The 21403-nt window shown below is 46.7% G+C and overlaps 6 non-coding genes across 6 annotated transcripts; all 6 read right to left on the minus strand.

Annotated features, from left to right (window-relative positions):
- Positions 1-673: 673 nt before the first annotated feature.
- On the minus strand, positions 674-756 carry trnal-aag (transfer RNA leucine (anticodon AAG)). The gene has a single exon. It is a non-coding gene; the product is annotated as a tRNA-Leu (tRNA).
- A 1160-nt stretch (positions 757-1916) lies between these two features.
- Positions 1917-1988, minus strand: trnag-ucc (transfer RNA glycine (anticodon UCC)). The gene has a single exon. It is a non-coding gene; the product is annotated as a tRNA-Gly (tRNA).
- A 675-nt stretch (positions 1989-2663) lies between these two features.
- Positions 2664-2746, minus strand: trnal-aag (transfer RNA leucine (anticodon AAG)). Its single transcript has one exon. It is a non-coding gene; the product is annotated as a tRNA-Leu (tRNA).
- Positions 2747-3906: 1160 nt separating this feature from the next.
- trnag-ucc (transfer RNA glycine (anticodon UCC)) lies at positions 3907-3978 on the minus strand. Its single transcript has one exon. It is a non-coding gene; the product is annotated as a tRNA-Gly (tRNA).
- An 11050-nt stretch (positions 3979-15028) lies between these two features.
- trnal-aag (transfer RNA leucine (anticodon AAG)) lies at positions 15029-15111 on the minus strand. The gene has a single exon. It is a non-coding gene; the product is annotated as a tRNA-Leu (tRNA).
- Positions 15112-17851: 2740 nt separating this feature from the next.
- trnam-cau (transfer RNA methionine (anticodon CAU)) lies at positions 17852-17923 on the minus strand. The gene has a single exon. It is a non-coding gene; the product is annotated as a tRNA-Met (tRNA).
- Between the last annotated feature and the right edge of the window lie 3480 nt (positions 17924-21403).

Consider the following 21403-nt stretch of genomic DNA (forward strand, 5'->3'; position numbering starts at 1 on the left):
ACTGAAGAATTTTAAATTATATCTTCATTGTCATTTCATTTCTAATCAGTTGTGCTTTTCCTATTTTTGAACACCAGCCAGAGTCCTGCATCTGAGTGCCGTCCTTCTCCAAGCCGCTGGGGGTTAAGGAGCTTCGCGTCGTTGCATTGATCAGTTTGCTGCAATCAACAAAGACCGAACTCCCGCCGACCTGTTCCTCACATGAAGATATTGAGAGTCTAAGATCTGAGCGGCGTGAAGGATCCAATTATACAGTTGCATCCTTGCGACTGGAATCTCTCTCCACAGCTGCTTGTGGTGCTGCTTTCACAAACAAGTAGCCAGAAAACCCTTCAGTGTCCAAACAGGAGGACGTTCATCCAGTAAAGGCGGCAGAAGAGTTTTCTGGGAGATGTCGACTGAGACACCTCGACAATCCAACCAGCCAGACTATTTACAACAAGAGACGAGACATTTACCAGGAATCCTGGGATCATTATTAATTCCTCAAATAGAGTCATGAGCAGATTATCCAGTGATGAACTGGGCTTTTGCCTGTGGGGTCTTGCTGTGCGAATATCAGCAGGAATCTCATTCCAGGAGGCCACCGCTTCCCCATTGAATGGGAGGTATTGGATCGTCCTGGTGTTGCAAATATTGCTGGAGAAACGTAACCACGTGGAGGAAAAGGGAATGTCAGAAGTGGGATTCGAACCCACGCCTCCAGAGGAGACTGCGACCTTAACGCAGCGCCTTCGACCGCTCGGCCATCCTGACGCACTGTGGCCGAAGATATGCTCCATGCGCAAATCGATTAAAATTTAATTTTCATCTTCATTTCATTTCAAACTAGATGTGGTTTTACTATTTTTGAACGCCAGCCAGGCTCTTGCGTCTGAATGCGATCGTTCTCCAACGCGCTGTGTGTTAAGGAGCTCTCATTTCTGCATTGATCAGTTTGCTCCAATCAACAAAGTCCGTACTGCCGTCTAACTGTTCCTTCCACGAAGGTATTAAGAGTCTAAGATCTGAGTGGCGGGAAGGATCCAATGAGACAGTTGCATCCTGGCGACTGGAATCTCTCTGCACAGCTGCTTCTGGTGCTGCTTGCACAGACAAGTAGCCGAATAACGCCTTCAGTGCCAAACACGAGGATGTTCATGCTGTAAAGGCGGCAGAAGAACTTTCTGGAAGAAGCCAGCTGATTCACGGCCGACAATCCAACCAGCCAGACTATTTACAACAATGGAAGTGGAAATTTACCCGGAGTCCTGGTATCAGTATTATTTCGTCAACCAGAGTCACTGAGCATATCATCCAGTCATGAACTGGGCTTCTGACTGTGGGGTCTTGCTGTACGAATTTAAGTACGAATCTCGCGTCCCGAGGCCACCGCTTCCCCATTGAATGGGAGGTATTAGATCTTCCTGGGGTTCAACAATTTTTGGAGAAATGTAACCTCGTGGAAAAAAAGGCAATGTCAGAAGTAGGATTCTAACGCACGCCTCCAGAGGAGACTGCGTCCTTAACCCGCATCTTCGACCGCTCGGCCACCCTGACGAGCTGCAGAAACTGTTATGCTCGGTGCACAAATAGACATAGAACATACAGTGCAGAAGGAGTCCATTCGGCCCATCGAGTCTGCACCGATCCACTTAAGACCTCAATTCCATCCTATCACCCTCACCCCGCAACCCAATAATCCTTCCTACCTTTTTGGACACTAAGGGCAATTACGCATGACCAATTCCCCGAGCCAGCTCGTCTTTATGCCGTGGGAGGAAACCGGAGCACCCGGGGTGAAATTCACGCAGACATGGGGAGAACGTGCAGACTCCGCACAGACAGTGACCCAAGCCGGGAATCGAACCTGGAACCCTGGAGCTGTGAAACAACTGTGCTACCTTGCTGCCCAAAATTTCGAAATAAGTTTTTTCTGCGATGGCTGGGAATCGAACCCAGGTCAACTGCTTGGAAGGCAGCTATGCTCACCATTATACCACCATCGCTCACTGAAGAATTTTAAATTCTATCTTCATTGTCATTTCATTTCTAATCAGTTGTGCTTTTCCTATTTTTGAACACCAGCCAGAGTCCTGCATCTGAGTGCCGTCCTTCTCCAAGCCGCTGGGGGTTAAGGAGCTTCGCGTCGTTGCATTGATCAGTTTGCTGCAATCAACAAAGACCGAACTCCCGCCGACCTGTTCCTCACATGAAGATATTGAGAGTCTAAGATCTGAGCGGCGTGAAGGATCCAATTATACAGTTGCATCCTTGCGACTGGAATCTCTCTCCACAGCTGCTTCTGGTGCTGCTTTCACAAACAAGTAGCCAGAAAACCCTTCAGTGTCCAAACAGGAGGACGTTCATCCAGTAAAGGCGGCAGAAGAGTTTTCTGGGAGATGTCGACTGAGACACCTCGACAATCCAACCAGCCAGACTATTTACAACAAGAGACGAGACATTTACCAGGAATCCTGGGATCATTATTAATTCCTCAAATAGAGTCATGAGCAGATTATCCAGTGATGAACTGGGCTTATGCCTGTGGGGTCTTGCTGTGCGAATATCAGCAGGAATCTCATTCCAGGAGGCCACCGCTTCCCCATTGAATGGGAGGTATTGGATCGTCCTGGTGTTGCAAATATTGCTGGAGAAACGTAACCACGTGGAGGAAAAGGGAATGTCAGAAGTGGGATTCGAACCCACGCCTCCAGAGGAGACTGCGACCTTAACGCAGCGCCTTCGACCGCTCGGCCATCCTGACGCACTGTGGCCAAAGATATGCTCCATGCGCAAATCGATTTAAATTTAATTTTCATCTTCATTTCATTTCAAACTAGATGTGGTTTTACTATTTTTGAACGCCAGCCAGACTCTTGCGTCTGAATGCGATCGTTCTCCAACGCGCTGTGTGTTAAGGAGCTCTCATTTCTGCATTGATCAGTTTGCTCCAATCAACAAAGTCCGTACTGCCGTCTAACTGTTCCTTCCACGAAGGTATTAAGAGTCTAAGATCTGAGTGGCGGGAAGGATCCAATGAGACAGTTGCATCCTGGCGACTGGAATCTCTCTGCACAGCTGCTTCTGGTGCTGCTTGCACAGACAAGTAGCCGAATAACGCCTCCAGTGCCAAACACGAGGATGTTCATGCTGTAAAGGCGGCAGAAGAACTTTCTGGAAGAAGCCAGCTGATTCACAGCCGACAATCCAACCAGCCAGACTATTTACAACAATGGAAGTGGAAATTTACCCGGAGTCCTGGGATCAGTATTAATTCCTCAACCAGAGTCACTGAGCAGATCATCCAGTCATGAACTGGGCTTCTGACTGTGGGGTCTTGCTGTGCGAATTTAAGTACGAATCTCGCGTCCCGAGGCCACCGCTTCCCCATTGAATGGGAGGTATGAGATCTTCCTGGGGATGAACAATTTTTGGAGAAATGTAACCTCGTGGAAAAAAAGGCAATGTCAGAAGTAGGATTCTAACCCACGCCTCCAGAGGAGACTGCGTCCTTAACCCGCGCCTTCGACCGCTCGGCCACCCTGACGAGCTGCAGAAACTGTTATGCTCGGTGCACAAATAGACATAGAACATACAGTGCAGAAGGAGTCCATTCGGCCCATCGAGTCTGCACCGATCCACTTAAGACCTCAATTCCATCCTATCACCCTCATCCCGCAACCCAATGATCCTTCCTACCTTTTAGGACACTAAGGGCAATTACGCATGACCAATTCCCCTAGCCAGCTCGTCTTTATGCCGTGGGAGGAAACCGGAGCACCCGGGGTGAAATTCACGCAGACATGGGGTGAACGTGCAGACTCCGCACAGACAGTGACCCAAGCCGGGAATCGAACCTGGAACCCTGGAGCTGTGAAACAACTGTGCTACCTTGCTGCCCAAAATTTCGAAATAAGTTTTTTCTGCGATGGCTGGGAATCGAACCCAGGTCAACTGCTTGGAAGGCAGCTATGCTCACCATTATACCACCATCGCTCACGGAAGAACTTTAAATTCTATCTTCATTGTCATGTCATTTCTAATCAGTTGTGCTTTTCCTATTTTTGAACACCAGCCAGAGTCCTGTATCTGAGTGCCGTCCTTCTCCAAGCCGCTGGGGGTTAAGGAGCTTCGCGTCGTTGCATTGATCAGTTTGCTGCAATCAACAAAGACCGAACTCCCGCCGACCTGTTCCTCACATGAAGACATTGAGAGTCTAAGATCTGAGCGGCGTGAAGGATCCAATTATACAGTTGCATCCTTGCGACTGGAATCTCTCTCCACAGCTGCTTCTGGTGCTGCTTTCACAAACAAGTAGCCAGAAAACCCTTCAGTGTCCAAACAGGAGGACGTTCATCCAGTAAAGGCGGCAGAAGAGTTTTCTGGGAGATGACGACTGAGACACCTCGACAATCCAACCAGCCAGACTATTTACAACAAGAGACGAGACATTTACCAGGAATCCTCGGATCATTATTAATTCCTCAAATAGAGTCATGAGCAAATTATCCAGTGATGAACTGGGCATCTGCCTGTGGGGTCTCGCTGTGCGAATATACGCAGGAATCTCATTCCCGGAGGACAACGCTTCCCCATTTAATGGGAGGTATTGGATCTTCCTGGCGTTGATCATTTTGCTGGAGAAATGTAACCACGTGGAGGAAAACTTAATGTCAGAAGTGGGATTCGAACTCACGCCTCCAGAGGAGAGTGCGACCTTAACGCAGCGCCTTCGACCGCGCGGCCATCCTGACGCGCTGTAGCCAAAGATATGCTCCATGCGCAAATCGAGTTAAATTTAATTTTCGTCTTCATTTCATTTCAAACTAGATGTGGTTTTACTATTTCTGAACGCCAGCCAGACTCTTGTGTCTCAGTGCGATCGTTCTCCAACGCGCTGTGTGTTAAGGAGCTCTCATTTCTGCATTGATCAGTTTGCTCCAATCAACAAACTCCATACTGCCGCCTACCTGTTCCTCACACGAAGGTATTAAGAGTCTAAGATCTGAGCGGCGTAAAGGATCCAATTAGACAGTTGCATTCTGGCGACTGTAATCTCTGTCCACAGCTGCATCTGGTGCTGCTTTCACAGACAAGCAGCCGAATAACGCCTCCAGTGTCCAAACACGAGGAAGTTCATGCTGTAAAGGCAGCAGAAGAACATTCTGGGAGAAGCCAACGGATTCACCTGCGTCAATCCAAGCAGCCAGACTATTTACAACAAGGGAAGTGAAAATTTACCAGGAGTCCTGTGATCATTATTAATTCCTCAACCAGAGTCACTGAGCAGAACATCCCGTCATGAACTTGGCTTCTGCCTGCGGGGTCTTGCTGTGCGTATTTAAGCAAGAATCTCACGTCCTGAGGCCACCGCTTCCCCATTGAATCGGAGGTATTGGATTATCCTCGGGTTCAACACTTCGCTGGAGAAATGGATCCGCGCGGATGAAAGTTGAATATCTGAAGTGAGATTCGAACACACGTCTCCAGAGGAGACTATAACCGAAACGCAGCACCTTCATCCGCTCGGCCATCGGTACGCGCTGTGACATACGGTGTGTTCCGTGCACGAATCGATTTAAATTCTATCGTCATTGTCATTTCATTTCAAACAAAAACAAAGAACAACGAAAAGTACAGCACAGGAACAGGCCCTTCGGCCCTCCAAGCCCGTGCCGACCATGCTGCCCGTCTAAACTAAAATCTTCTACACTTCCTTGTTCCGTATCCCTCTATTCCCATCCTATTCCTGTATTTGTCAAAATGCCCCTTCCATGTTACTATCCTCCATGGTCCCACCGCCTCCTCCGGCAGCGAGTTCCAGGCACCCACTAACCTCTGTGTAAAAAACGTGCCTCGTACATCTCCTCTAAACATTGCCCCGCGCACCTTAAACCGATGCCGCCCAGTAATTAACACCCCTAGCCTGGGCAAATGTCTCTGACTATCCACTGTGTCGATGCCCCTCATAATTTTGTAGACCACTATCAGCTCGCCCGTCAACCTCCGTCGTTCCAGTGAGAACAAACCGAGTTTATTCAACCGCTCCTCATAACTAATGCCCTCCATACCGGGCATCATCCTGTTAAATCTCTTCTGCACCTTCATAAAGCCTCCACACACTTCTGGTAGTGTGGCGACCAGAATTGAACACTCTACTCAAAGTGTGGCCAAACTAAGGTTCTATACAGCTGCAACGTGACGTGCCAATTCTTGTACTTAGTGCCCCGGCCAATGAAGGCAAGCATGCCGTATGCCTTTCTGACTACCTTATCCACCTGTGTTGTCCCTTTCAATGACCTGTGGACCTGTTCACCTTGATCTCTCTGACTTTCAATACTCTCGAGTGTTCTACCATTCACTGTATATTCCCTACCTCCATTAGACCTTCCAAAATGCATTACCTCACATTTGTCCGGAGTAAACGCCATCTGCCATCTCTCCACCCACGTCTCCAAACGATCTAAATCCTGCGGCATCCGCTGACTGTCCTCATCTCTATCCGCAATTCCACCAACCTGTGTGTCGTCTGCAAACTTACTTAGCAGACCAGTTACATTTTCCTCCAAATCATTTATGTTTTCTACGAACAGCAAAGGTCCCAGCACTGATCCCTGCGGAACACCACTAGTCACAGCCCTCCAATTAGGAAAGCACCCTTCCATTGCTGCACTCTGCCTTCTATGACCTAACCAGTTCTCGATCTAACTTGCCAGCTCACCCCTGATCCCGTGTGACTTCAATTTTTGTGCCGGTCTACCATGAGGGACCTTGTCAAAGGCCTTACTGAAGTCCATATAGATAACATCCACTGCCCTACCTGCATCAATCATCTTTGTGACCTCTTCGAAAAACTGAGTTTACCTTGACAATCCAACCAACCAAACTACTCACAACAAGAGAAGAGGAATTTTACCCGGAGTCCTGGGATCAATGTTAATTCCTCAACCAGAGTCACTGAGCAGATCATCCAGCCATGAATTGGGTTTCTATCTGTACGGTCTTCTTGTGCGAATCGAAGCAGGAATCTCATGTCCTGAGGCCACCGCTTCCCCATTGTATCTGAGTTATTTGACCTTCCTGAGGTTGAACATTTTGCTGCAGAAATGTAACCTCGTGGACGAAAAGTTAATGTCAGCAGTGGGATTCGAACACACGCCTCCAGAGGAAACTGCTACCTGAATGCAGTGTCTACGATCGCTCGGCCATCCTGAGGCGCTCTGGCAGAAGCCCTGCTCCGTGCACAAATCGATTTGAGATCTTTCTTAATCATCATTTCATTCTAAACTCGATGTGATTTTCCTATTTTTGAACCACAGCCAGAGTCTTGCATCCGACTGGCATCCTTCTCCAAGCCGCTGGGGGTTATGGAGCTTCTCAACGCTGCATTGACCTGTTTGCTCCAATCAACAAAGACCAAACTGCCGCCGACCTGTTCCTCATTATTGAGAGTCGTAGATCTGAGCGGCGTGAAGGATGCAATTAGACTGTTGCATTCTTGCGACTGGAATCTTTCTCCACAGCTGCTTCTCTTGCTGCTTTCACAGACAAGTAGCCAAAGAACCCCTGCAGTGTCCAAACAGGAGGACGTTCATCCAGTAAAGGCGGCAGAAGAGGACTCTGGGAGAAGTCAACTGAGTAACCGCGACAATCCAACCAGACAGATTATTTACAAGATAAGAGGAATTATACCCGGAGTCCTGGGATTAATATTACTGCTTCAACCAGAGTCACTGAGCAGATTATCCATTCATCAAGTGGGCTTTTTCCTGTGGGAATTTAAGCACGAATCGCACGATACGAGGCCACCTCTCCCATTGCATGGGAGATATTGGATCATCCTGGGGTTGAATATTTTTCTTGAGAAATGTAACCTCGTGGAGGTAATGTTAATGTCAGATGTTGAATTCAAACCTACGCCTCCAGAGGAAACTGCGACCTTAACGCAGCGCCATCAACCGCTCTGCTATCCTGACGCTTTGTGGCAAAGGGTATGCTCCGTGCATCAATAGATTTAAGTTCGATCTTCACCGTTATTTCATTTCGAACGAGATGTGCTTTTCCTATTTTTGAACGCCAGCCAGAGTCACGTATCTGGGTGCCATTCTTCTCCAAGCCTCTGGCGGTTAAGAAGCTTCTCATTGATGCATTGATCAGTTTGATCCAATCAAAAAACCCGAACTGCCGCCGACCTGTTCCTCACACGAAGCTATTGAGAGTCTAAGATCTGAGCGGCGTGAAGCATGCAATTATAGAGTTGCATTCTCGCGACTGGAATCTCTCTCCACAGCTGCTTCTGCATTCACAGACAAGTAGCCAAAAAACACCTTCAGTGTCCAAACAGGAGGAGTTTCATGCAGTAAAAGCGGCAGAAGAGGATTATGTGAGAGGTTAAATGAGTCACCTCGACAATCCAACCAGCAAGATTATTTACAACAAGTGAAGAGGAATTTTGCCCGGAGTCCTGGGATCCATATTAATTCCTCAACCAGAGTCACTGAGCAGATTATCCGGTCACTAGCTGGGATTTTGCCAGTGGGGTATTGCTGTGCCAATTTAAGCAGGAATCTCACGTCCTGAGGCCAACGGTTCCCCATTGAATTGGAGGTATTGGATGTTTGGTAGTTGAACATTTTGCTGGAGAAATGTAACCTCGTGGAAGAAAAGTTAATGTCAGAAGTGGGAGTCGAACACAGGCCTCAGAGAAGACTGCGATCTTAATGCTGCGACTGGGACCTTAAAGCAGCGCCTTCGAACGTTCGGCCACCCTGCCGCGCTGTGGCAACAGATATGCTCCGTGCACAAATCGATTTAAATTCTATCTTCTTCGTAATTTCCTTTCAAACAAGATGTGCTTTTCCTATTTTTGAACCCCAGCCAGAGACCTGCATCTGAGTGCGATCTTTCTCCAAGCCGCTGGGGGGTTAAGGAGCTTTTCATTGCTGCATTGATCAGTTTGCTCCAATCAACAAAGACCGAGCTGCCGCCCACCTGTTCCTCACGCGAAGGTATTGAGAGTCTAAGATCTGAGCGGCGTGAAAGCTCCAATTAGACAGTTGCATCCTGGCGACTGGAATCTCTCTCCACAGCTGCTTCTGGTGCCGCTTTCACAGACAAGTCGCCAAAGAACCCCTTCTGTGTCCACACAGGAGGAAGTTCATCTCATGTCCTGAGGCCACCACTTCCCAATTGAACCGGAGGTATTGGATCTTCCTGGGGTTGAACATTTTGTTTGAGGAACATAACTTCGTGGAAGAAATGTTAATGTCAGAAGGGAATTCGAACGCACGCTTCCAGAGGAGACTGCAAACTTAACGCAGCGCCTTCGACCGCTCGGCCATCCTAACGCTTTGTGACAAAACATATGCTCCGTGCACAAATCGATTTAAATTCTATATTCATCGTAATTTCTTTTCACACTTCATGTGCTTTTCCTATTTTTGCACTCCAGCCAGAGTCCTCTATCTGAGTGCCGTCCTTCTCCAAGCCGCTGGTGTTTAACGAGCTTCTCATTGCTGCATTGATCAGTTTGCTGCAATCAACAAAGACCGAACTCCCGCCGACCTGTTCCTCACACGAAGGTATTGAGAGTCTAAGGTAAAGATAAAAAATGGGGAACCACAGAGAAAATGCTGTAAAAAAGGATGGGTGAGTAAATTTGCAGATGACACTAAAGTCGGTGGAGTTGTGGATAGTGCGGAAGGATGTTACAAGTTACAGAGGGACCATAAGACCATAAGACATAGGAGCGGAAGTAAGGCCATTCGGCCCATCGAGTCCACTCCACCATTCAATCATGGCTGATTTCAACTCCATTTACCCGCTCTCTCTCCATAGCCCTTAATTCCTCGAGAAATCAAGAATTTATCAACTTCTGTCTTAAAGACACTCAACGTCCCGGCCTCCACCGCCCTCTGTGGCAATGAATTCCACAGACCCACTACTCTTTGGCTGAAGAAATTTCTCCTCATCTCTGTTCTAAAGTGATTCCCTTTTATTCTAAGGCTGTGCCCCCGGGTCCTAGTCTCCCCTGCTCATGGAAACAACTTCCCTACGTCCACCCTATCTAAGCCATTCATTATCTTGTAAGTTTCTATTAGATATCCCCTCAACCTCCTAAACTTCAATGAATATAATCCCAGGATCCTCAGACGTTCATCGTATGTTAGGCCTACCATTCCTGGGATTATCCGTGTTAATCTCCGCTGGACCCGCTCCAGTGCCAGTATGTCCTTCCTGAGGTGTGGGGCCCAACATTTCTCACAGTATTCTAAATGGGGCCTAACTAACGCTTTATAAAGCTTCAGAAGTACATCCCTGCTTTTATATTCCAAGCCTCTTGAGATAAATGACAACATTGCATTTGCTTTCTTAATTACGGACTCAACCTGCAAGTTTACCTTGAGAGAATCCTGGACTAGGACTCCCAAGTCCCTTTGCTCTTCAGCATTATGAATTTTGTCACCGTTTAGAAAATAGTCCATGCCTCTATTCTTTTTTCCAAAGTGCAAGACCTCGCACTTGCCCACGTTGAATTTCATCAGCCATTTCTTGGACCACTTTACTAAACTGTCTAAAACTTTCTGCAGCCTCCCCACCTCCTCCATACTACCTGCCCCTCCACCTATCTTTGTATCATCGGCAAACTTAGCCAGAATTTCCCCAGTCCCGTCATCTAGATCGTTAATATATAAAGAGAACAGCTGCGGCCCCAACACTGAACCCTGCGGGACACCACTCGTCATCGGTTGCCATTCCGAAAAAGAACATTTTATCCCAACTCTCTGCCTTCTGCCTGACAGCCAATCGTCAATCCATGTTAGTACCTTGCCTCGAATACCATGGGCCCTTATTTTACTCAGCAGTCTCCCGTGAGGCACCTTATCAAAGGCCTTTTGGAAGTCAAGATAGATAACATCCATTGGCTCTCCTTGGTCTAACCTATGTGTTATCTCTTCAAAGAACTCTAACAGGTTTGTCAGGAACGACCTCCCCTTACTAAATCCATGCTGACTTGTCCTGATCCGACCCCGTACTGACAAGAATTTAGAAATCTCATCCTTAACAATGGATTCTAGAATCTTGCCAACAACCGAGGTTAGGCTAATTGGCCTATAAGTTTCCATCTTTTTCCTTGTTCCCTTCTTGAACAGGGGGGTTACAACAGCGATTTTCCAATCCTCTGGGACTTTCCCTGACTCCAGTGACTTTTGAAAGATCATAACTAACGCTTCCACTATTTCTTCAGATATCTCCTTTAGAACTCTAGGATGTATCCCATCTGGGCCCGGAGATTTATCAATTTTTAGACCTCTTTGTTTCTCTAGCACTTTCTCCTTTGTGATGGATACCATATTCAACTCTGCCCCCTGACTCTCCTGAATTGTTGGGATATTACTCATGTCTTCTACTTAGGCCACACTTGGAGTATAGTGTTCAATTCTGGTCGCCACACTACCAGAAGGATGTGGAGGCTTTAGAGAGGGTGCAGAAGAGATTTACCAGAATGTTGCCTGGTATGGAGGGCATAAGCTATGAGGAGCGATTGAATAAACTCGGTTTGTTCTCACTGGAACGAAGGAGGTTGAGGGGCGACCTGATAGAGGTATACAAAATATTGAGGGGCATAGACAGAGTGGATAGTCAGAGGCTTTTCCCCAGGGTAGAGGGGTCAATTACTAGGGGGCATAGGTTTAAGGTGAGAGGGGCAAGGTTTAGAGTAGATGTACGAGGCAAGTTTTTTACGCAGAGGGTAGTGGGTGCCTGGAACTCGCTACCGGAGGAGGTAGTGGAAGCAGGGACGATAGGGACATTTAAGGGGCATCTTGACAAATATATGAATAGGATGGGAATAGAAGGATACGGACCCAGGAAGTGTAGAAGATTGTAGTTTAGTCGGGCAGTATGGTCGGCACGGGCTTGGAGGGCCGAAGGGCCTGTTCCTGTGCTGTACATTTCTTTGTTCTTTGTTCTTTGTACTGTGAAGACTGACGCAAAGTACTTATTTAGTTCCTCAGCTGTTTCCTTCTCTCCCATCACTAGATTACCAGGGACATTTTGGAGCGGCCCAATGTCTACTTTTACCTCCCGTTTGTTTTTAATGTATTTAAAGAAACTTTTATTATCAATCCTAATGTTACTTTCTGGCCTACCTTCATAATTGATCCTCTCTTTCTTTATTTCTCTCTTTGTTATCCTGTTTGTTTTTGTAGACTTCCCAATCTTCTGACTTCCCACTACTCTTTGCCAGATTATAGGCTTTCTCTGTTGTTTTGATGCATTCCCTAACTTCCTTTGTCAGCCATGGCTGCCTAATCTCCCCTCTGATAACCTTTCTTTTCTTTGGGACGGACATCTGTACTGTGCCCTCAATTACTCCCAGAAACTCCAGCCATTGCTGTTCTACTGTCTTTCCCACTAGGCTCTGCTCCCAGTCGATTTTCGTCAGTTCCTCCCTCATGCCCCTGTAGTTACCTTTATTTAACTGTAACACCTTTACATCTGATTCTATCTTCTTTCTTTCAAATTGGAGATTGAATTCTACCATGTTATGATCACTGCCTCCTAAGTGTTCCCTTACTTTAAGATCTTTAATCAATTCTGGCTCATTACATATAACTAAGTCCAGAATGGTCTGTCCCCTCGTGGGCTCCATCACAAGCTGTTCCAAAAAGACCCCTCCTGTAAACATTCAATGAATTCCCTTTCCTTGGGTCCACTGGCAGCATTATCTACCCTGTCCACCTGCATATTAAAGTCCCCCATGATCACTGTGACCTTGCCTTTCTGACACGCACTTTCTATTTCGTGGTGCATTTTGTGACCCTGGTCCTGACCACTGTTAGGAGGCCAGTACATAACACCCATTATGGGTTTTTTTTGCCTTTGTGGTTCCTCAACTCTACCCACGCAGACTCCACATCATCTGACCCTATGTCGTTTAGAGCTATCGATTTAATTTCATTCCTAATTAACAAGTCAGCCCCGCCCCCTCTGCCCACCTCTCTGTCTCTTCGATAGGTTGTGAATCCCTGGAGGTTTAAATGCCAGTCCTGAACCCCCTGCAACCACGTCTCTGTGATGCCTACCACATCATACCTGCCAGTCACAATCTGGGCCACAAGCTCATCTACCTTGTTCCGTACACTGCGCGCATTTAAATATAGCACCTTTAATTCTCTATTGACCGTCCCTTTTTGTTTTCTTAGTGTGGTGGACCTTGGTTTACTGAGGCTTTCCATACACTGTGTCATATTTTGTGGGACGGGGACTATCGTAACCTCTCCTGAGTTCGGTCTTTTCGTGCGTTTTTGTATTCCTAAGCAGCTACGCTTCCCACTGATTACTTCACCTCATGGTTCCCTGACTCCCCTCGCCCCCCCCCCCCATTCTCTAGTTTAAAGTCCGACTGACCACCCTATTTACTTTTTTCGCCAGAACACTGGTCCCAGCTCGGTTCAGGTGGAGACCATCCCAACGGTATAGGTCCCCCTGTCCTAAAACTGATGCCAGTGTCCCATGAAAAGGAACCCCTCTTTCCCACACCACTCTTTCAGTCACGTATTATCTTCCCTTATTCTTGCCTCCCTATGCCAATTTGCACGTGGCTCGGGCAGTAATCCGGAGATTATGACCCTTGAGAACCTGTTTTTTAATTTGAATCCTAGCTCTTTATAATCTCTAAACAGGTCCTCTTTTCTAGACTTTCCTATGTTGTTGGTATCGACATGGACCACAACAACTGGGTCCGCCCCCTCCCTCACCCGTATCCTTTCAAGCCGGTCAGAGATGCCCCGCACCCTAGCACCGGGCAGGCAACTTATAATGTGGGACCCTTTATCCTGCTCACAAAGGATACTATCTATCCCCATGATAATAGAATCCCCTACAACTACAACTTGCCTATTTACTCCCTCCCCTTGAATAGCCTGCTGAACCATGGTGCCTTGGTCAGCTGACTCATCCTTCCTGCAGCCCTGTTCGCCATTCACACAGGGAGCAAGTGCCTCATACCTGTTGGACAGGGTCAAGTGCTGAGGCTCCTGAGTTCCTGACTGCTGCTTCCCGTTACCTGCCTGACTTGCAGTCGCACCCTGCTGTCCCTGGCCACCGGCAGGATTTAAACTACTCCTGTCATGAACTGGGCTTCTGCCTTTCGGGTCATGCTGTACGAATTCAAGCAGGAATCCCATGTCCTGAGCTCACCGCTTGCCCATTGAATGTGAGGTATTGGATCTTCCTGGGGTTGAATATTGCGTGGAGGAAAAGTTAATGTCTGAAGTGGGATTCGAACCCACGCCTCCAGAAAAGACTGAGACCTTAGCGCAGCGCCTGCGACCGCTCGGCCACCCTGCCACGTTGCGACAAAATGTGTGCTCCGTGCACAAATCTATTTAAATTCTATCTTCATTGTCTTTACATTCCAAGCTTGATGTGATTTTAATATTTTTGAACCACAGCAGAGTCTTGTGTCTGAGTGCCATCCTTCTCCAAGCCGGTGGTGTTTAAGAAAATTCTCATTGCTGCATTGAACAGTTTTCTCTAATCAAGAAAGTCCGAACTGCCGCCTTACTGTTCCTCACACGAAGTATTGAGAGTGTAAGATATGAGTGGAGTGAAGGATCCAATTGGAGAGTTGCATTCTGGCGACTCGAATCACTCTCCATTGCTGCTGCTTTCACAGACAAGTAGCCGAAGAACCCTTAAGTGTCCAAACAGCAGGAAGTTCATCCAGTAAAGGCGGCAGAATAGGTTTCTAGGAGAGGTCAACTGAGACACCTCGACATTCGAACCAGCCAGACTATTTACAACAAGAGAAGAGAAATGTTACCCGGCGTCCTGCGATCAATATTATTTCCTCAACCAGGCTCACAGAGCAGATCATCCAGTCATGGGCTGGGCTTCTGTCTGTTGGGCCTTGCTTTGAGAATGTGAGCAGCAATCTCATGTCCTTACGCCACCGCTTCCCAATTGAATCGGAGGTATTGGATCTTCCTGGTGTTGAACGCTTAGCTGGAAACACGTAACCTCGTGGAGGAAAAGTTAATGTCAGAAGTGGGATTCGAACACACGCCTCCAGAGGAGACTGCAACCTTAACGCAGCGCCTTCGACCGCTCGGCCATCCCGACGCGCTGCGATCAAAGATATGCTCCATGGGCAAATCGATTTTAATTCAATTTTCATCTTCATTTCATTTCAAACTAGATGAGGTTTTACTATTTTTGAACGCCAGCCAGACTCTTGTATCTGAGTGCCATCCTTCTCCAAGACGCTGTGTGTTAAGGAGCTCTCATTTATGCATTGATCAGTTTGCTCCAATCTACAAAGTCCGTACCACCACTTGCCCATTGAATGTGAGGTATTGGATCTTCCTGGGGTTGAACATTTCGTGGAGGAAAAGTTAATGTCAAAAGTGCGATTCGAACCCACGCTTCTAGAGAAGACTGCGACCTTAACGCAGCGCCATAGCCACTCGGCCATCCTGACGCGCTGGCGTTAAAACTACGTTCCGTGTACAAATCGACTTAAATTCTATCTTCATCGTCATTTCATTTCAAACAAGATATGCTTTCGCTACTTTTGAACCCCACCCAATGTCCTGTATCTGAGTGCCATCCTTGTCCAAACTGCTGGGGGTTAAGGAGCTTCTCATTGCCGCATTCATCAGTTTGCTCCAATCAACAAGGACCAAAGTCCCGCTCAACCTGTTCCTCGCACGACGGTATTGAATGTCTAAGATCTGAGAGACGTGAAGTATCCAATTGGAGAGTTGCATTCTGGCGACTGCAATCTCTCTCCACAGCTGCTCCCTGTGCTGGTTTCAGAGACATGGAGCCGAACAACCCCTCCAGTGTCCAAACAGGTGAACGGTCATCCAGTCGAGGCGCCAGGAGAGTGTTCTGGGAGAAGTCAACTTAGTCACATCGACTGCAGTGTGGGTAGCTGAAGAACAGGTGTCCAAGACCGGATCAGACTGAAAGCAAAACTTTGATACCAATAAAGAAAATCGCAGATGTGCTGCTGACCAATAGCAACTTGTTTCCGTTTGGTGTGAGTGAGAACACGAATAGCAGAGGATGGTTTCAATCCATCGACTTCTGGGTTATGGGCCCAGCACGCTTCCGCTGCGCCACTCTGCTCGTGGTTGACTCTCTTCGGGGTCGGACTTGAGGCAAGATTTGAAGAAATCAGTAACAGCGTGATTAATGTTCCCAGAGAGTGAAACTTCCGTCACGAACTTCATTCTATGAAGGTGATTCCAGTCACTCCCCACTTTCCCATCAGAATAACGTCACAGAATCAATCACATCACCTTCACAGAACAACCATTCAGCACGAAAATAAATTATCTGAACTATGCTGACCAGTATTAGTGTGTTCAAAAGTGTGTTCCTGTTGAAAGAAAAAATAAGGAAGTGAATAGTTGTGTGGCTACCGCAAGGCAGTAATGTTGTAGCTCCTGGTTTAAGGAGCAGAGTGCGCAGTGGAAGCGTGCTGGGCCATTAGCCAGAGGTAGAGGAATCGAGGCTATTCTCTGCTATTTACATTCTCCCTCACACCAAAAGTTAACATAACGCAGATTCATGTTTGCTTTGCAGCAAATACCTATCAGAAACTTTTTGCAGTCTCATCCTGACATTAGTCCCAGGAATGAAGGAGGCAGCATGGCACATTACAACATTGTAAAGCTCACACATAGGGAACCACAGAGAAAATTCTTTAAAGTCTCAGACGGTCTGACAGCATCTGAAGGGAGAGAAAAGAGCAAACGTTTCGAGTCCAGGTGACCCTTTGTCAAAGCTGGACGGAAACGTTATCGAGCAGTACCCCACAGAGGGGCAATATAGATATAGAACGATATCCAGTAATAACTCACAGGGGGCCAACAAGGAAATAAAGCTTTATCGAGCAATGAATCACAATAGAAACAGATTTCCCATTTTCCCTCTCGGACGGATGTGAACAATCCAACCAGCCAGACTACTTACAAGAAATGAAGACGAATTTGTCCCGGAGTCCTGGGATCAATATTCATTCCTCAACCAGTTTACTGAAGCAAGTTATAGAGTCATTAACTGCGCTTTTGCCTGTGGAGTCTTGCTGTGCGTATTTAAGCGGAATCTGATGCCCTGAGGCCAATGTTATTCCACTGAAAGGGAGCTATTGGATCTTCCTGGAAAAATTTAACCTCGTGGAGGAAAAGTCAAAATCAGGGGTGTGAGTGGAACCCACGCCTCCAGAAGAGACTGCGACCTGAACGTAGCTCCTTAGCCGCTCGGCCATCCTGATGCGCTCGCGTCAAATTTAAGATCCGTGCACAAATCGACTTAAATTCTATCTTCATCGTCATTTCCTTTCAAACAAGATATGCTTTTCCTAATTTTGAACCCCAGGCAGTCCTGTATCTGAGTGCCATCGTTGTCCAAACTGCTGGGGGTTAAGGAGCTTCTCATTGCTGCATTCATCAGTTTGCTCCAATCAACAAGGACCAAATTCCCGCTCAACCTGTTCCTCGCACGACGGTATTGAATGTCTAAGATCTGAGAGACGTGAAGTATCCAATTGGAGAGTTGCATTCTGGCGACTGCAATATCTCTCCTAAGCTGCTCCCTGTGCTGGTTTCAGAGACATGGAGCCGAACAACCCCTCCAGTGTCCAAACAGGTGAACGGTCACCCAGTAGAGGCGCCAGAAGAGTGTTCTGGGAGAAGTCAACTTAGTCACATCGACTGCAGTGTGGGTAGCTGAAGAACAGGTGTCCAAGACCGGATCAGACTGAAAGCAAAACTTTGATACCAATAAAGAAAATCGCAGATGTGCTGCTGACCAATAGCAACTTGTTTCCGTTTGGTGTGAGTGAGAATATAAATAGCAGAGGATGGTTTCGATCCATCGACCTCTGGGTTATGGGCCCAGCACGCTTCCGCTGCGCCACTCTGCTCGTGGTTAACGCTCTTCGGCGTCGGTCTTGAGGCAAAGTTTGAAGAAATCAATAACAACGTGAACAACGTTCCCAAAGAGGTGAAACTTTGTTCCCGAACTTCATTCTATGAAGGTGATTCCAGTCACTCCCACTTTCCCATCAGAACAACGTCACAGAAGAAATCACATCACCTTCACAGAACAACCACTGAGCACGAAGGTAAATTAACTGAAATATGCTGACCAGAATCAGTGTGCTAAAAAGTGTGTTCTTGTTGAAAGAATAAATGAGGAAGTGAATAGTTGTGTGGCTACCGCAGGGCAGTAATGTTGTGTCTCCTGGTTTAAGGAGCAGAGTGCCGCAGCGGAAGCGTGCTGGGTTATTAGCCTGAGGTCGAGGATTCGAGGCTGTTCTCTGCTATTTACATTCTCCCTCACACCAAAAGTAAACATAACACACGTTCCTGTTTGCTTTGAAGCAAATACCTATCAGAATGTTTCTTGCAGTCTCATCCCGACATTAGTCCCATGAATGAAGAAGACATAAGAACATAAGAACTAGGAACAGGAGTAGGCCATCTGGCCCCTCGAGCCGGCTCCGCCATTTAATGAGATCATGGCTGATCTTTGTGGACTCAGCTCCACTCTCCGGCCCGTTCACCATATCCCCGAATCCCTTTATTCTTTAGAAAGGCATTAATCTTTTTCTTAAAAACGTTTAAAGAAGGAGCCTCAACTGCTTCACTGGGCAAGGAATTCCAGAGATTCACAACCCTTTGGGTGACGAAGTTCCTCCTACACTCCGTCCCAAATCTACCTCCCCTTATTTTGAGGCTATGCCCCCTGATTCTGCTTTCCCCGACCAGTGGAAACAACCTGCCCGCATCTATCCTATCTATTCCCTTCATAATTTTATATGTCTCAATAAGATCCCCCCCGCATCCTTCTAAACTCCAATGAGTACAGTCCCAGTCTGCTCAACCTCGCGTCATAATCTAATCGCCTCAACTCTGGGATCAACCTAGTGAATCTCCTCTGCAGTCCCTCCAGTGCCAATATGTCCTTTCTCAGGTAAGGAGACCAAAACTGAACACAATACTCCAGATGCGGCCTCACCAACACCCTATACAATTGCAGCATAAACTCACTAGTCTTGAACTCCATCTCTCTAGCAATGAAAGACAAAACTCGATTAGCCTTCTTAATCACCTGTTGCACCTGCACACCAACTTTTTGCGACTCGTGCACCAGCACACCCAGGTCCCTCTCCACAGCAGCATGTTTTAACATCTTACCGTTTAAATAATAATCCATTCTGCTGTTATTCCTCCCAAAATGGATAGCCTCAGACTTGGCAACATTGAACTCCATCTGCCAGACCCTATCCCATTCACCTAACGTATCCAAATCCTTCTACAGACTTCCGGTATTCTCTGCACTTTTTGCTTTACCACTCATCTTAGTGTCGTCTGCAGATTTTGACACATTGCACTTGGTCCCCAACTCCAAATAGTCTATGTAAATTGTGAAAAACTGCGGGCCCAACGCTGATCCTTGAGGGACCCCACTAGTTACAGGTTGCCAACCAGAGAAACACCCCTTTGATCCCCACTCTCTGCTTTCTGTTAGTTAACCAATCCTCTACCCATGCTACCACTTTACCCTCAATGCCATGTATCTTTAGTTTATGCAGCAACCTTTTGTGCGGCACCTTGTCAAAAGCTTTCTGGAAATCCAGATATACCACATCCATTGGCTCCCCGTTATCTACTGCACTGGTAACGTCCTCAAAAAATTCTTCCAAATTAGTCAGACACGAACTATCCTTTGCGAACCCATGCTGCGTCTGCCCAATGGGACAATTTCCCTCCAGGTGCCCCGCTATTTCATCCTTAATGATAGATTCCACCATTTTCCCTACAACCGAAGTTAAGCTTACCGGCCTATAATTACCCGCTTCCTGCCGACCTCCTTTTTTAACCAGTGGTGTCACGTTTGCTACTTTCCAATCCTCTGGGACCACCCCAGAGTCTAGTGAATTTTGGTAAATTAGCACTAGTGCGTTTACAATTTCCCTAGCCATCTCTTTTAACACTCTGGGATGCAGCCCATCAGGGCCAGGAGACTTGTCTACCTTTAGCCCCATTAGCTTGCCCAATACTGCCTCCTTAGTGATTACAATCATCTCAAAGGTCCTCACCAATCATATCTTTATTTCCATCAGTCACTGGCATGTTATTTGTATCCTCCACTGTGAAGATTGACCCAAAAAACCTGTTCAGCTCCTCAGCCATTTCCCCATCTCCTATTATTAAATCTCCCTTCTTGTCTTCCAAAGGACCAATATTTACCTTAGCCACTCTTTTTTGTCTTATGTATTTGTAGAAGCTGTTACTATCTGCTTTTATGTTCTCAGCCAGTTTACTTTCATAGTCTACCTTACTCTTCTTTATGCCTTTTTTTAGTAGTTTTCTGTTGTCCCCTAAAGACTTCCCAGTCCTCTAGTCTCCCACTAATTTTTGACACTTTGTATGTTTTTCCTTCAATTTGATACTCTCCCTCACCTCCTTAGATACCCACGGTCGATTTTTCCCCTTTCTACCGTCTTTCTTTTTTGTCGGTATGAACCTTTTCGAAACACTGTGAAAGATCGCTCGGAAGGTTCTCCACTGTTCCTCAACTGCTTCACCATGAAGTCTTTGCTCCCAGTCTACCTTAGCTAGTTCTTCTCTCATCCCATTGTAATCGCCTTTGTTTAACCACAAAACACTAGTGTTTGATTTTACCTTGTCATCCTCCAACTGTATTTTAATTTCCACCATATTCTGGTCGCTCCTTCCAAGAGGATCCCGAACTATGAGATCATTAATCAATCCTGCCTCATTACACAGGACCAGATCTAGGACCGCTTGTTCCCTTGTAGGTTCTATTACATACTGTTCCAGGAAATTATCCCGGGCACATTCTATAAACTCCTCCTCAAGGCTGCCTTTACCAACCTGGTTAAACCAATCGATATGCAGATTAAAATCTCCCATGATAACCGCTGTACCATTTCTACATGCATCTGTTATTTCTTTGCTTATTGCCTTCCCTACCATCCTGTTACTATTTGGTGGCCTATAGACTACTCCTATCAGAGCCCTTTTCGCCTTACTATTCCTGATTTCCACCCAAATTGATTCAACCTTGTCCGCCATAGCACAAATATCATCTCTTACGATTGCCCGGACGCCATCCTTAAACAACAACGCTACACCACCGCCCTTACCGTCCATTCTATCCTTTCGTATAGTCTGAATCCCTTGAATATTTAACTCCCAGTCGTCACCATCTTTTAACCATGTTTCAGGAATGGCCACTAAATCATAGTCATTCACGATGATTGGCGCCATCAACTCATTTACCTTATTTCGTATACTCCGAGCATTCAGGTAAAGTACACTTATGCTGTTTCTTACGTCTTTGTTATGAATCCTAACACCTTGATCAGTAACTT

Source organism: Scyliorhinus torazame, chromosome 24 (genome assembly GCF_047496885.1).
Source record: "Scyliorhinus torazame isolate Kashiwa2021f chromosome 24, sScyTor2.1, whole genome shotgun sequence".
In the NCBI taxonomy this organism is placed as follows: Eukaryota; Metazoa; Chordata; class Chondrichthyes; order Carcharhiniformes; family Scyliorhinidae; genus Scyliorhinus; species Scyliorhinus torazame.